General features: G+C 35.4%; 2 non-coding genes across 2 annotated transcripts; both read right to left on the bottom strand.

The window, feature by feature from the left end:
• Positions 1 to 260: 260 nt before the first annotated feature.
• On the bottom strand, positions 261 to 363 carry LOC117310461 (U6 spliceosomal RNA). Its single transcript, XR_004524607.1, has one exon. It is a non-coding gene; the product is annotated as a U6 spliceosomal RNA (small nuclear RNA).
• Positions 364 to 10236: 9873 nt separating this feature from the next.
• Positions 10237 to 10343, bottom strand: LOC117310537 (U6 spliceosomal RNA). Its single transcript, XR_004524677.1, has one exon. It is a non-coding gene; the product is annotated as a U6 spliceosomal RNA (small nuclear RNA).
• Positions 10344 to 16283: the final 5940 nt, after the last annotated feature.

Genomic DNA, 16283 nt, shown 5'->3' with positions numbered 1-16283 from the left:
CATTTAAAAAACATGTAATTTTTAATCCACTTTGACAATTTTAGTCTTTTAATTAGGACATCAGTGCATTTCAAATGATTATTGATATATCTGGCTTTTATCTACCATCTTATTATTAGTTTTATATTTAACCCAACTGTTTAATCTTCCTTTTTCTTTTATTCTTTTATATTATATATATATATTTATTATTTTATATTGTATATTATTTTATATATTTATTTATATTATCAAGACATTCTTTTATTCATTTTCTTCCCCCAAATATGAAACATTTCATAAATTTTCATATCATCCTTGAGTACAGACCTTAATAATCTTCTTTGTATCATATTAACTTTAGTATGTGTACTGCTGAAGTGAAAATGGAATATTTTTTAAACAAGAAGTTTTACTTCTGTGGAACTTTGTGATTTTAAAAAGTGCACATTACTTTGGAGAGTAAACTACATGCAGAAAAAAATCTAGAACAGTTCACTTTCATGTAAGATATTTGTTCCCGTAAGTAGCCAAACCATAATAGATTATACTGTAGAGACTCAAAGAAAAGTGATGATGTTTTTATGTTCACCATATTTGTAAACAACCTGGTATGTACCCATATGATTTAAATGTATAATTATTTAAAGAATGCAAATTATTTTTTAAAAATTAAGAACTGTGAAAGTTCTGGGATTTTTTTTACCATACTTGCAAGCTAACCAGTTAGCTTGCTACATTTCATGGATACTGGCAGAAAAAAAAAGACTACTGGGTCAGATTCAAAGGACTTCATTTTTCACAGCACAGTAGGCAGTATGATCTTCATGCTCACGTCAGTTCCTCTTGCCCTCAAGTTCCATGGGGGCAATATGGAGTGGTCCTAGGTGAATTCTGTACATGTAGTGCATTTATGTCACAGTTGAAGAACACTGAGTTCAGGGAACCAGAATCTTTTACAGTGGGCTGCAAACAAACCTGACTGAAGGAGATAATATCTCCAATATCTCCTAGAAGGAGATAATATCTTTATTACACTGGAGAGTAAACAAACCTGCTCTTTGCTCTGGAAGGAGTCAGTATCTTTATCTTCCAAAGCCATTTGCTATATAAATGTACTTGAAAAGATGGTCCAGAATGGAAACTTATAGTGCTCAGAAGACTTGTAGAAACATGAGAGACCCATGGAGAATTGTCTCCCACATAAATGTGTACAGAAAAATGAATCTAAAAATGGAATACTCAGTTTTAAAAATCACTGTTCTTATTCTTTTCTATTATGTTGTTTCACAATATCGATCCTGAGTCGTAAATGACGTAAAAAGTGGAAGATAGATTACTTAAATAGAAAGGTTGATCTTGTTGAAAGATACATGGATACTGAGAGATTATTAATTCTTGTTTTAGGCTGAACCACTCAGTTGAGTTGGTCATCTGTTTCTGTTTCAGAAAGCTCTCTAGACAGGATTTCTGATCTTCCCTTGGTAGCCTACAGTTTTAGATTGTTTGTAAAAATGGCTGAAATCACCCCCCTCCCCGTATCCATGCCTCTTTGCAATGTGATTTTGTAACTCCTTCCATTAAAGGGAGGATCTTATTTACCCACCCCTTGAATCTGGGCTATTCTTGTACTTTCTTCGATTAATAAAATGTGGCTGAAATGATGTTGTGGCTGTTCCTAGCCTAGGTCTTAAGAGACCTTGCACACTTCTGCTCTCTCTCGGAACCCTGTCCAGGTCCCAGGTGAACAGTTCGGAGTAACCTTCTCAATGATGACAGGCATGCGGCTTAGTTGCCAATGTTTTCTTTGCTGACAGCGAGCTAAGTCTAAGAAGGAAAACTCCTTAGCTGACTTGCAGCTGACTAAAATACATTAGTTAGACCAGCCAAGACCAGAAGAACTGTCTAGTTTGCGTTCAGACAAAATTATTGATCCATAAAATCATGAGCTAAATAGTTGTTTTAACTCACTAAATTTGGGGATGATTAATTATTCAGTAGGAGCTAATTGCTATCTACATATAAAATATTAGTTTGTTATTACCACTAAATTCATTCATTCATCCAATCACTCGTTCACTAGCATGAATAAAGTTTTATGTGCCAGCAGGAAACAAAACAAAAACAATATCTCTATCTCTCTGAGACTAGTGGAGAAAGACAGAAAATAACATAAAAATAAAACATATAATATTCTAGGTGGTAATAAGTACAAAGAGAAAAAGGAAATTTAAAAACTTTATATCAGGTAGCCAGAGAAGGCCTCACTGAGAAGTTGGTTTCTAAATTTTTTTTCAGTTGAATTATAGTTGATTTACAATATTGTGTTAGTTTCAGGTATATATTGTGTTAGTTACAGGTATATATTTTTTCTTTCAGATTATTTTCTGTTATCGATTATTATAAGATATTATGGTTCCCTGTGATATACAGTAAACTCTTGTTGCTTACCTACTTTATGTATAGTTGTTTGTGTCTGTTAATCCCATGCTCCTAATTTATCCCTCCACTCCCTCCCTTTCTCCTTTGGTAAGCATAAGTTTGTTTTCTATGTCTGTGAGTTTGTTTCTGTTTTGTATATAGATTCATTTGTATTATTTTTTAGATTCTACATATAAGTGATATATAATATTTGTCTTTCTCTGTCTGACTTCACTTAGTATGATAATCTCTAGGTCCACCCATGTTGCTGCAAATGACAGTATTTCATTCTTTTTGATAGATGAGTAATATTCCATTGTGAGAAGTTAACTGTTGAATAAAGACACAGATGTAGTATGGAGGTGAATCATGTAGATATTTGGATGAAGAGTTTCCCAGGTAGAGAAAATAATAAGTGCAAAGCCATTAAGCAGATCCATATCTGGCGCACATTTTTGGGAACAGTTGGAGTAGAGTGAGCAGTGGGAAGAGTAGTAAGAGATGATATTAGGTAATGGGAGGCTAGACCCTGTATCAATTTACCTTGGCTTTTACTTGGAGTAATATTAGAAGCCTTTCGAAACGTTTAAAAACTTTTCCCCTTTTCACTGGAAGACTCTGAAGCAGGGCCATGACATGAGCTGGCTTCAGTTTTGACAGGGTTATTCTCACTGCTGTGCTGAGAAGAGACTGAAAGAAAACAAAGGTGGAAGCAGGAAGATCAGTTAGGATGCTATATCAATAATGAAGGACCAGAGTACTGGCAGTGTGGAGGTGATGAAAGATGGTAAGATTCTGGATATACTATATTTTGAAGGTAGAGCTGAAAGGATTTGCTTGCTGATGGATTTGGATTTAGTGTGTAAAAGAAACAGAGTAAAAATCACTCTAAGGATTTGGTCTAAGAAACTAGAAGAATGGCATTGCAATTAACAGTATTAGCCTGAATTTCACAGATGTCTGGGCTGGAGGTAACTCATTTGGGAGTTATTCAATATGGAACATTTTTAAAGACATGAGTTTAGAAAGGAGAAGAAGACCACATACTGAACCCTTTAGCATGTCAGTGTTTTAAGATATGGGTGATAAGGAAAAGTAAGAAAGGAGACTGAGAAGGAGTGGGCAATGAGGTAGGAAGAAAACTAAAAGTGTAAGACATCCTGGAAACAAATCAAAAAACAGTATTTAGAGGCAGAAGGACCACCAACTGTGTCAAATGCTGCAGAAAGGTCAATTAAGATGACCAAACACTGAATATTGATCACTCACTGAATTTAGCAATATGGAGCTTATTAGTAACTGTGACACAGTCAATTTAATAAACAGATCTTAGCAAAGCCTGCTTGAAATGGGCTCAAGATAAAATGAGAAGAAACTGGAAACAGCTGGTATAGCTCACACTTTTGAGGAGTTTTGCTGTAAAATGAAAGAGAAAAATTAGGCATAGTTGGAGTAGGAAGTGGGGTCAAGATCGTTCGTTCATTAGTTCCTTCCTTCCTTCTTTTGAAATAACACATGTTTAATTATTGGCAGGAAAGATCCAGTAGAGAGAAAAAAATTGATGATGGAGGAAACATGACACTCATTTTTCTGCTCTGTAATAAGAATGCAAAAACAGCCTCCTATTTTCCGCTACAAATTTTCCTTCCTTCATTCAGGATTGAATAGCCAAGGGGTGTAATGGGAATGAACTAATTATTATAGCATAATATTAGGAGAAGTGCATTTCTGGCTTGGTCAAAATGGCCAGCAGCAAACCTTCTTTGTGTTTCAACTGTCCTCATGTATAAAGAGAGAGAGAAGTTTTTTTGAAAAAGTGGGAAGGAGATGAACTAACATTTCAGAGCTCTCTGTTTCTCTTGCCTTCACACACTCACTTTTCAGGCTACAGGGCACTTGCAGAGTACGTGCTCTGGCTATGTGCTGCCATCAGAATTTGTGTACTCAAAGGAGCTATAATGACATGGCAAATGATTATATGAATATGCATCTGCATGACTTCATTCCCACCCTCTCTTTTGTTAGTTTTCAGGATTACTAATGTGTAATTTTTGTTAGCAAATACATTGAGGCAGAAGGAACCCACCAGAGCTGCAACAAAGCAGAATAATATCACCCCTCCAAGCTGCCCCAGCAGTGCCAGGGGACATGAGATGAAGCCAGAAGCCTGGGCATTAAGACCGCCAGCCTGCGAATTAGGAAACCAGGGCTTTGCTTCTGACTCAGCTGCTGACTCGCTGACTCACTCTGCCGTCAGCAAGTCATTTTGTCTCCCTTGGCATTATCATCATTACAAAGACGATGGTGATTCCTGCCTCCCTGGATATATTGATGATTCATACATATTCAAAAGCTCAGAAAAAAGTGGGAGGAAAATGCCTTAAAATTCAAGGTATCACAAAGACAGTGTTTCTCTTGAAATAATGGCAGTTTCTTTTCATGTTGTGGATAAAATCTTATTTTTCTCCCGAATAGCATCAAGCCATCAAAATAGAAAACTCTCATGTACTAATTTCAAAGATTTCTTTGTGAGTGGGTGGGTACTGAAGTTTAATGAGTAGCAAGTCGGCCAAGAAAGCTTTCTGTCTTCTGGGTTTGTCAAGGAGATGTCAGCCGGCTACATGGAAACTTATTTGCAACCCAGGAAAGAATGTCAGGGTATTACATTTCTGATGAGAGGAGTTCATCATTAATCAGCTCTAAATAGCACTACAAACCATAAGCTTCATTTTAATCAAATTGATTTCTCCCCAGTTCTACAGAACACAGTCGTATCAGCTCAGAGAAAAACCTAGTGTCTTTCATAGGCCCAGGTCATTAAATCCACTTCTGAGCCCTGCTTCAGCTTTATGGAGTCTGTCATCAATTCATGGGTACTTTCTCTGTCCCTTTCCAGACAAAAAGGAAATATGCTATTCATTCAGGCTATTTCAGTTTATTCCTTCGTTCATTAATTAAACAATATTTTTGAGCAGCTACTATGTTTCAAGCACAACACTAAGGATACATTAGTAAGGTAGACATAGCCTTGTCCTCATGGAGTTTACCAAGCTAGCAAAGAGAAACACGACCAGATTTACGAGTCTATTTTGCATGTAGAAGAAAGAAAAATAAACATTTCTGACTCAGAAAGCAGTATCATTATCCTAATTACTAATAGTACTAATACTAATTATTATCCTAATAGTATCATTATTCCTAATTACTCCCTGGCCCTTTCCTTGTAAGAGGAGTTTGTATCCTTACTCCTTTCCATGTGACTTGCAATACCTTTCTGTGCAGGAAGTATATGTCCTTGCCCTGTTGACTTCAGGTTTGGCCATATGATTTGTTTTGGCTGAACAAATATGATCACCACAGACAGTATGCCAGTCCTAAGGAAAAGCTCCAAGAGCCATCAGGTGGTTTTATAAGCTCTCTTGCCTTCCCCCTGCCAGAGAGTAGTAGGTCCAGATTGGGAGCTGCTCCTCAGCCTGGATCCTGGAAGAAGTCACATGAGGCAGCACAGCATTGCCGCCAACCTGCAACTAACATGTAACACAAGCAAGAAATAAACCTTTGTCATTACAAACCACTGAGATTCTTGAGTCATTTGTTACCACAGCAAAACTAAGTAATACACAGATTTTCATTCTTTAAGCTGACCAGCTCTGAATCGTTTGGACATTTAGATCTACGTAGGACAGTCTTCTCCCCATTTCTGTTTCTAGTTGGATCAGGTTACTTTCACTAAGTGAAATGAGCACTGCCTCAACCCAACTGTGATTTCTCCCCAAGTACTTGATAAATGGGAAATTCTTTATCCCTATGAGACAATATAAAACATCATTCAATTGTTTTCTAATTAAAAGAGTTGTACTTTTCTGAAGTAAAATAACCTTTATATTAAAGAGGAAAATGTGTTAAACTATGAGTGGTAAAGTTTGATAATGCAATCTCTTTATAGGAAGCAAATTGTCATGAAACAAAATACATGCTGGTTTGCAAAAATGAGACATTTTTTGGGGGGGCTGTGATCTACAATAAGAAGGCAAATATTAAGGGAGTAAAATTAAGAATAGATCTTACATGTTTTAGAATGAAAATTTTCTTTTCACAGTATTACTTATGAAGTTAAACATTTTAGGCCTAGAATTGAAAACTACCTTATAACTTTTTTCTGGATTGGTCCTTATTATAGAATATTATAGAACATTATTCAATGTTAGAACTAGAAGAACCTTCAGATTACTTAATTCAATCCTTTCATTTCATGATGAAAAAAATTTGGTGGGAGGAAATAAAGTTGCTTAACTTAAAGTTCTACAGTGGTCCATGGCAAAGCTGGGATTCCAGAACCAGTCTTGCAGACTCTGAGCCCTTTATATAATCTCATACTTGGGAGCATACAAAAATAAGAGTACTATATGTCAGTATCATACTAAACGTTTACATACATTACAATATTAATTGCGAATTTGATCCCATTGATTTCTCAAAATAGCCCATTTTACCAATGAGTGAACAGATTAATGAGGTTAACTAACAACCTTATGAACTCATAGTGAATGACTGAGTCAGGATTTGAATCTGAGCATTCTGGCTCTAGAATCAGTTTTCTAAGCCACTGTATTCTCTTTCTTACACTACAGAGAAAAGAAAAGACTACAATTTTGAGAAAAGGGAACGACTGGATACAGAATCAGCAATCACAAAAAGTTATTTTAAAAAATCAGCACTTTTACAAAAGGATCTGAGGTCTAAAGTTTACCTGTAAAATATTACACGGAATTTAGTAAGCTCCTTAGGGGCCCTAGGGCCCAGTTTAAAAGGCTCTGACCTGGTTTACTCCCACTGGGCATTGAGCAGACCATGACAAATTATATGGAACTGGGAAAGGCAAATTCCCCCAGAGCCCACCATCAGCCTATCCCAGGAGGAACTGGGCTATAAGCATATTCTGAGTGCCACCATCCTCTAAATGTTTTCACTAAGCAAAATAAAACATTTAGTAGGCATTTGTAAGAGAGCAGAATTACTAGGTCACAGGAATTCTGTGGAAAATTTGTGAATTCTTTCAGTACACTCTCTGCCCCTTAGGCTGCATTAGAAATTGAAGCCCACCTGAAGAGGAGATACTGAAGACTTAGTCACAATTCACATTTTGACAAAGGTTTCTACTTCCTGGGGGCTCTTTTACCCAAAGGACTCTGCCTAAACAATCCTACCATGCCTTGGCATGAAACGTTAATGGATATTTACTCATGAAATGACTCTGTAACTCAGGCAGTTGGAAATGTTTTATTTGACTTGGCCTAAGTATCATTAACACAATTGTGCAGAGTAAGTGAAGAAGAAAATGTAGGTTGATGGTAAAACCCTTCAAGTATGGCTTTTTGCCATTATCCAGGTAAGGCTATATCAGAAACTGTCAACGTGAACAGCACCATTTTATCACCCATGTGTTTTTCCCATTTGCTTGCTTTATTCTCTGGAGAGCTATATTCCAGTTCCATGACAACTGCTGATCCTGCTTTGCAGCTACCCTTGTGCCTGAGCAATATACACAGAGGTGGGCATAGCCTGCATTAAACCATAAATTGCAGGAAGTTGTTGGGTGGTTAAGACTATGAACTTTAGGGTCTGAGGTTTCTGGTTTAATTCCTTGCCCTGTTCCTGATTAATTTTCTGAGCAAATCAGTTAACCTGTCTGAGCCTTTTTTCCTCTTCTGTACAATGGAGGAAGAAATAATCCCTACATCCCAAGAAATTGTTTATTAATTTGACAAATATTTGAGAGTCTACTTTTTACCACAAAGACAGACAATAAACAAAAAGACAGACATAAAGAAATGATATAGGGTTAAAAGAGGAAAATGATACAGAAAAATAAATTATAGAACAGAGTAAGGGGAGGAGTAGTTGGGGTAGGAATTGAGAGGACAGAATTTTTCTTTTAAAGAGTATGATCAGAGTAGGCCTCAGATGAATAGAGGCTTGGATAATGGCCTCTACTGGGAATGAAAAAGGGAGACATTATCTGGTACTGAGAAGAGGAGTGATATGACTAACCTTACATTTAAAGGGATAAGTCTGGTTGCTATGTTGGACATAGATTGTAAAGGGGCAAGAGGAGAAACAAGGAAATCAGTGACAAGGTTGAGTGTGAGATGATGATGGCCCAGAGCATCAGAATAGGGTGGTGGTAGTGGATATGATGAGATGTTGTCAGATTCTAGATAATTTTAGAGGTGGAGAATGAGATGTGTCATATGAGAGGAAGAGAGAGGTTAAAGGAAGACTCTGAGTGTTTCAGCTTGAGCAACTGGAAGGATGAAATTGCTGTCCAATGAGATATAGAAAGCTGTGGATGGAACAGTTACATTGTGGGAAGAAATATCCAGTTCACTTTTGGGGGAATTGAGTCTGAGATGTCTATTAGACAGCCAAATGGAGAAGCTGAGTAGGCAGTTGGCTATGTGAGTCTGGAGTTCAGGAAAGAAGACTGGGCTGAAGTTATAAATTTGGGATTTTGTGAGGATTAAATGAGATGATGTATATAAAGCACTGAAAACAGCATGTAACACATAATAAGAGCTCAATATATATTAGATTAAAAGTGTCTAATCATAATATCAACAAATATAGTTCTCACTACCTGCCTAGCACAGTGCCTGGCTCTTAGTAGACTCCATATATGTGTATGAAGTAGCCAAACAAGAACACTTCAGGCTATTGTATATGTGGGTGAGTTTTTGAGAGTGCAACACAGGGAGTAACCATAATGTAATTTTTTCATTTTAAATGAATTTTCTAAGTTGATTTTTTTATTTTTTGTGGTGCACGGGCCTCTCACTGTTGTGGCCTCTCCCGTTGCGGAGCACAGACTCCGGACGCGCAGGCTCAGTGGCCATGGCTCACGGGCCCAGCCACTTTGCGGCATGTGGGATCTTCCCAGACCGGGGCACGAACCCATGTCCCCAGCATCAGCAGGCAGACTCTCAACCACTGTGCCACCAGGGAAGCCCGATTATTTTTTAATTTCACAAATATTTGTTAAATTTGTTTGGGCTGCTCAAAGCCCAAACACAAATCCCTGCTCTAGGTTTATTGTTGTCTGTTTCCTACCCAGAAGATTCAAACAAGATTTCATTGATTTTGTTTTTATTTTATTTTTATAAAAAGGCAATACACTCATTCAAAAGTTCAAAAACCAAAGACATATAAAAGAGTGTGTACATTGAGAAGCCTTACTTCCATCCCTGTTCCTATCCATTCCTACTACCCTATAGTCAGGAGTTGGCAAACATTTTCTGTAAAGGCCCAAGTAATAAATATTTTAGGCTTGCAAGCCATGTGGACTCTGTTGCAATTACTCAGTTCTGCCATTGCAGTGCAAAAGCAGCCATAGACAATACAGAAACAAATGGTATGGCTGTGTTCCAACAAGATTTTATTTCTAAAAATAGGCAGCAGTCCTGCTGGCTATAATTTTCTATCCATATATAGGTAATTATTTTTATTAGTTTATTCTGTTTCTTTATGCAAATACAAGCAAATGTAAATATATATTCTCATGCCCCTTATACAAAAGTTAATCTGTTTCATATCTCGAAACAGTATTTTTTATTACATATTTTGAATATTTCTCTATATCAATGTATAGAGAACATCTTAATTTTTTCTGTCTGCAATGTAAATACATCATTTCATATATGTGAAGGATAGAGTTCTAAACTCAGGATTGCTGGATCAAGGGGTAAATACATTTGCAATTTGGGAAGATATAGCTGGATTCACTGTTATAGGGGTTTTATCATTTTCACTTTCAGCACAATATATGAAAGTGCCTGTTTTAAAATTATGAAATGCTTCATGAGTTGGTATGTCATCCTTGTGCAGAGGCCATGTTAATATTCTCTGAATCATTCCAATTACAGTGTATATGCTGCTGAAGTAAGCACCATGAAGTCATTTCTAATTTAGTAATGGTTGAATGTTTTTGGGTGGCATACAGCCAAAGACAGGGCAAACTATTAAACTCCTCTTTCCATTTAGCCTGGAGATGAGACAGAGAAAAGGTTTTTCTGGATAGCAACTGGCTTTTTTTTTTTTTTCAGAGTGCTGATTGGAAGGGAGCCACATCCCCACCTTAAGTTCCAGCAATATGAATCTGTGCAGTAGCTAATGAGGACATAAGTGGCCAGAGTGGTAGAAACATTTAATAAAGACCCTATCCTTTGAGCAACTGTGCATAGAGTTCTCTGCTGATTGTAACCAACATGGACTGTAGTAGGATTCAGCCAAAAAACAACAAGGAATGATGCGGAGCTGGTTAACAAGAGAGGATCTGGTTGGGATCAAGTATAATAAAACGTAATTTTAAAATAATAAAAGAACCAATATTTTTTAAGCAGAGTTATATAGGCTAAGCACTCTATCAAGTTACATATTAATGGTCACAATAACCCTATGAAGTAGGTATGCTATTATATTTACTTTACAGATTTTTTAAACTAAGGCAATTTGCCCAATGTCTTATGCCTTGTAAGTGCCGAATTGGGATCTGATCTCTGCGGCATAGGATCTTTTCTACTGGGCTTTATTGACTTGCTGTCTGCATGGGGGAATAATTTCAGAATTAGTTGAGAAAAGAAAAGTAGAATCTTGACAGGATCTAGACTTAGGCAAATATAATTTTTCTGTCTTTATGAAGAAGTCAATCCAATATTAAGAAAGAGCCTTCTAAAATGATAATTGCAGTTAACATTCTGGTGCCCAAAGTGCTCAGAGTAGGCCTTTGGCACATCTTGAAGGATGGGTCCTTGTCAGTTGCAGGTGCCATTGGCTATGCCGCCCCTTAAAACTTTGGAACAAATACTTGAGAGTCTTTTCAAGGAAAAACTTCCAAGAGTTCAGAGAGTTTGCTGACCTGGCTTAGACATTGACATCTTGGAATCTTAGAAAACTTCAAGTTTTGTCCTTTGTTTGCTATGCTGGTTCACCCTCATTTGGCTACTGAGCTGCTTTAGACAGCCGCTGGGCATCTGCTTCACCTTAGCTGAGGATGACCCAAGGCTGAATCTCTGACACCCTGACATTCAGCAGCTGTTTTACCTGCTGGCCAGGAAAAGTTACTTGAGCTGTGGTAAGCCCAAGTGAAGTGGCTTCAATTATAAGTATATCCACTCTATATTTTCAAGGCCTAATGGGGAGGGTACACTTTTAAAAATCTTACAAGGTCAATTTATAAACTGTGATATATATTTCACTCAGAATAACGCTAAATGTTTCTCCTTTGCACAGAGAAAATAATGTTCCATGGATTCAATTGGGGGTGGGGAAACTCTCTTCTGCTCTGTCATTCAGTCTTTACTTCAATTGGCTGCGTAATTCACTTTCACTAGGATTGAAAGGCAAGTAGAAGCATTGGCCAAATGTGGAATCACTGGGCCCCTTCATGGAGAATTTAGAGTAAAGAATTTTCTATGTTTTTTTTCCCACCCCAAAATGCAAAATGCTGCCCATTTTGCAATTCTGGTGTCTAGGTTCTATCTTATAATTAGGGAATTAGGCTAAAGAATAAAAATTGTTTTTTTAAGAGGCTAGAAAACTACTTTTAGTTGAGCATTTATTATGTGTCTGCCTGTATTAAGTACATTTTATATGTATTATCTCATTTAATTATCCTAATAATCCTATGAGGCAGGTCCTATTCTTACCCTTACTTTACAGGTGAGGACACTAACTCAAAAATTTGTTCATGGATTTGAACTTGTCAGACTCCAAGGTTTGTAGCAATAGTGGCTAGCTATACTGAAGTCTCTATAAATATTACAGTTTGTACAATAAATTTGATGAATACCTTCTTCATTTTCTAGATTGTTGCAGAGGTCATGCAAATATCTTTTAAGTTCACACAATTAAAGTTTGCTAGTATTCCCCTCAAAAATGGCTGAAAGAGATAGAGCTTTCTTGAATAATATTCAACTGAATACCCTTTCCTCCCATCTTCTTCTCTTGTAGGATGGCTAAACAGATAAGTGATATGATGGAAATAAAGTATAAAATTATAGCATGTTATTCTAAATGTCAGAATTTAGGAGAAAATATATAGTTGAGACGTTAGTGTTGTAAGTGGAGTCCATTACTGACGTCAGCTCATGGCTCATTTGTAGCAACTGCAGTGTGGGCAGCAGAGGAGCAAGACATTTGTCTTGGTGAGTCCAAAAAAAAGTATTTCAGGATTTTGACATGGAGGATTTTTATTTTAATAAGAAGTTGATCATATGAAATTGTCATTTCGGTTGGTCCAAAATGGATAAATATCAGTAATTTCATATGTTTCAATATACTAGAAGGAGATGCCCTGCAAGTAAACAGAGATCAACATAAAGGGAGAGAAAAGGTGAAGAATCTGAGCAGGTGGTCGATGTTGAAGTCCAGAGACAGCTGTATGAGAGCAGAATTCACATGGTCTGACTATTCCAGCAGAGTTTGGTGGTGATATCTCTGTTGATTATAGGATAGAGACTCTGAATTCACCACCCTTTTGGAAAGACACATTTTAACTGGCATGTGTGCTCTGCTCTCTAGACTGTAAGAGAGATCATAAGGAGCTTGATTGATTATAGCACATATTAAACATGTCTTGAAACAAATTTGAATATTCCATGTAGTTGAATCCTTGACACGTGTCTACTTGGGGGAAGTTAAGCCCTGCATATAAATAAATATGGATTTAAGTCCTTCTGCTAACTTCTCCCAGCCTCTTGTTTATTTCCATCAAGTTCTTATTGCAGGTTACAGTTCTTTTGTCTATTTTCTGTTTACTTTCTGCATAGATAGTAATTATAGGAAGATAAATATATAGACTTTTTAAAAACTGTATCCCCAGAAACTAGTAATATGCCTGCCATTCAATAAATATTTGATGAATGGATGATTGAATGAATGATTTTTAATGGCTATGTAGTATTGCATTGCAAAGATGTGCCATAATTTATGTAACTAATACCAATGGATAGATATTAAGTTGTTTTAAGTTATATGCTATTATAAATAATGCTAGAATGAGCATTTTGTACATATAGTTTTGTATATTTGTCAAATTATTTCCCTATGATAGTGTCTTAAAAGTGATTTTTTTTGGATTAAAAATATGCATTTTAAGGCTTCTGATTTATATTGTCAAAATGCTTTTACATGTTTTGCTATTTTTATACTCATACCATGTTTGTATGAGAGGGCCCATTTTCCCCATACAATCATCAACACTAGGTATTATTAATTATTTTTAAACTTTGTTAATCTGCTTCAGGAAAAATAGTATTTTGTATTATTTTGCATAATTTTGTCACTACTAAAGGTATGACATTTTACTCATGAGTTTTTAGCCATTTGTACTTATTTTCTGAAGTGCTTATTAATGTCTTTTGTCCATTGTTCTGTTATGGAGTTTAGATATTTCCTATTAATTTTTGAGGTTTTTTAATATATTTAGGTCATTAATCATTTACCATCTATGTTGCAAATATTTTCCCCATTTATCCATTTTTTAAAAAAATTTTTGTTGGATGTTTTAAGTTATAGATATGTGTTTTTAATGCAATCATATTTATTCATTCTTTCATTTCTGGTTTCTAGCATTTGTGTCATGTTTAGAATGTCCATATTTACTTCAAGATTACACATGTATTCATTTATGTTATCATCCACAGTTTATATTTAAATTGTTTATTGATCAATAATTTATTCTAGTGTAAAGGGTTAGGTATTGATCTAATTTTATTTTGTCCATGGTCATCCAGCTGTTCCAGCATGTTTTCCTGTAGTAATTTATATTACCACATTGTTCATATGAATGTACCCAATGTTAAAATATGGACTTCGTAGTCTGAACTGAATTTAAATCTCAGCTCCACCAATTACCTGGTGTGCTACTTTGAGTGAATCACATAAGTGCTCCAACCTTCAATTCTAGGGTGACCAATCATCCCAATTTGCTGGTGACTGAGGGGTATCCAGGGATTCTGGATTTTAAGGCTAAAATTGGAACAGTCGTGAGCAAACTAAGATGGTTGGTCATGCTAGGTTTTTCTTTTGCCAAAAATGAAATAATAGCATTATATAACCAAAATAATTGTGAGGAATAAAAGAGATAAAACAACACGAAAAGACAACCTACTGAATGGGAGAAAATATTTTCAAATTATATGACTGATAAGTAATTAATATCCAACATATATACACAGCTCATACAACTTAACGTCATAAAAAAAAACAATCTGATTAAAAAATGGGCAGAAGACTTATATAGACAGACATTTCTCCAAAGAAGACATACCGATGGTCAACAGGCACATGAAAAAAATGCTGAACATAGCTAATCATGGAAGAAGGGCAAATAAAACTGCAGTGAGACATCACCTCACACCTGTGAAAATGGCTTTCATCAAGAAGTCTGCAAATAACAAATGTTGGCGAGGACATGGAAAAAGGGAACCCTAGTACATTGTTGTTGGGATTGTAAATTGGTGCAGCCACTATGGAACACAACATGGAGGTTCCTCCAAAAACTAAAAATAGAACAACCATATGATCCAGCATTTCCACTACTGGGTATATATCTGAAGAAAATGAATACACTAATTTGAAAAGATACATCCACCCCAATGTTCATAGCATCATTATTTACAATAGCCAAGATATGGTAGCAACATAGGTGACCATCAAAAACAGATGAATTAGTAAAGAAGATGTTGTATATATATATATATATATATATATATATATATATATATATATATATATACACACACACACACAATGGAATATTACACAGTAATAAAATGAATTATATTCTGCCATTTGCAACAATGTGGATGGGCCTAGAGAGTATTATGCTTAGTGAAATAAATCAGAGAAAGACAAATACTGTATGTTATCACTTACATGTGGAAACTAAAAAATAAAAAAAATGAATATATATAACAAAACAGAAGGAGACTCACAGATATTGATAATATACTAGTGGTTACCAGTGCGGAGGGGGAAGGGGTGAGGGGAGAGATCAGAGTATGGGATTAAGAGAAACAGCTACTATGTATAAAATAAATAAGCAACAAGGCTATATTGTACAGTACAGGAAAATATAGACATTATTTTTAATCACTTTAAATGGAATATAATCTATAAAAATATCGAATCACTATGTTGTACACCTGAAACTAATATTGTAAATCAACTATACTTCAATATAAAAAAATGAAAATAATCTTCCTTATTGTTTTGTCCCCTAATTTGTACTTCTAGAAAATTATTGTGAATAAATAATCAGAGCTGGGCACAAAGATGTAGATGAATATTTCTCTAAGTCTTGCTTATGCTAGATGAAAATCGGAAAGGACTTACATGCCTAACATAGGGAATGGCTAAATAGCTTATAATACATGCATATTATAAAATCTTATGCAATCATTTAAAAAAAATGTTTTAAGAAAACATTTAACAATGGGAGACATTTACAATATACAAATAATTTAAAAAGAAAATTGTAAAAACTATATATGGTGTGATTCAGATTTTGTATAATACATATATATGTATATGAACACATATAAACTTTATATAATACATATGTATATGTATCTATACCCATTGAATGATAGGAAGTATATATACACAGAATGTAAACATTGATTATCTCTGGATCATGGTATTATAGTTGATGTTTTGTCATTGTGTCTTTATTTTAAAAATAATTTTGAAATCAGAATATAGTATTCAAAATTCATTAATGTTGTTCTTTTTACTTTGCCTTAGAAAGAGATGATAAGAATTTTCAGTGTGTGAAACTTCACAATTGTTTTTGCATATCACATTTACAATTGTTTCTTTTCTTG

Source organism: Tursiops truncatus, chromosome X (genome assembly GCF_011762595.2).
Source record: "Tursiops truncatus isolate mTurTru1 chromosome X, mTurTru1.mat.Y, whole genome shotgun sequence".
NCBI lineage: Eukaryota > Metazoa > Chordata > Mammalia > Artiodactyla > Delphinidae > Tursiops > Tursiops truncatus.
Note: the sequence above shows the minus strand (reverse complement) of the source record. Positions and strands in the feature narration are given on the sequence as shown.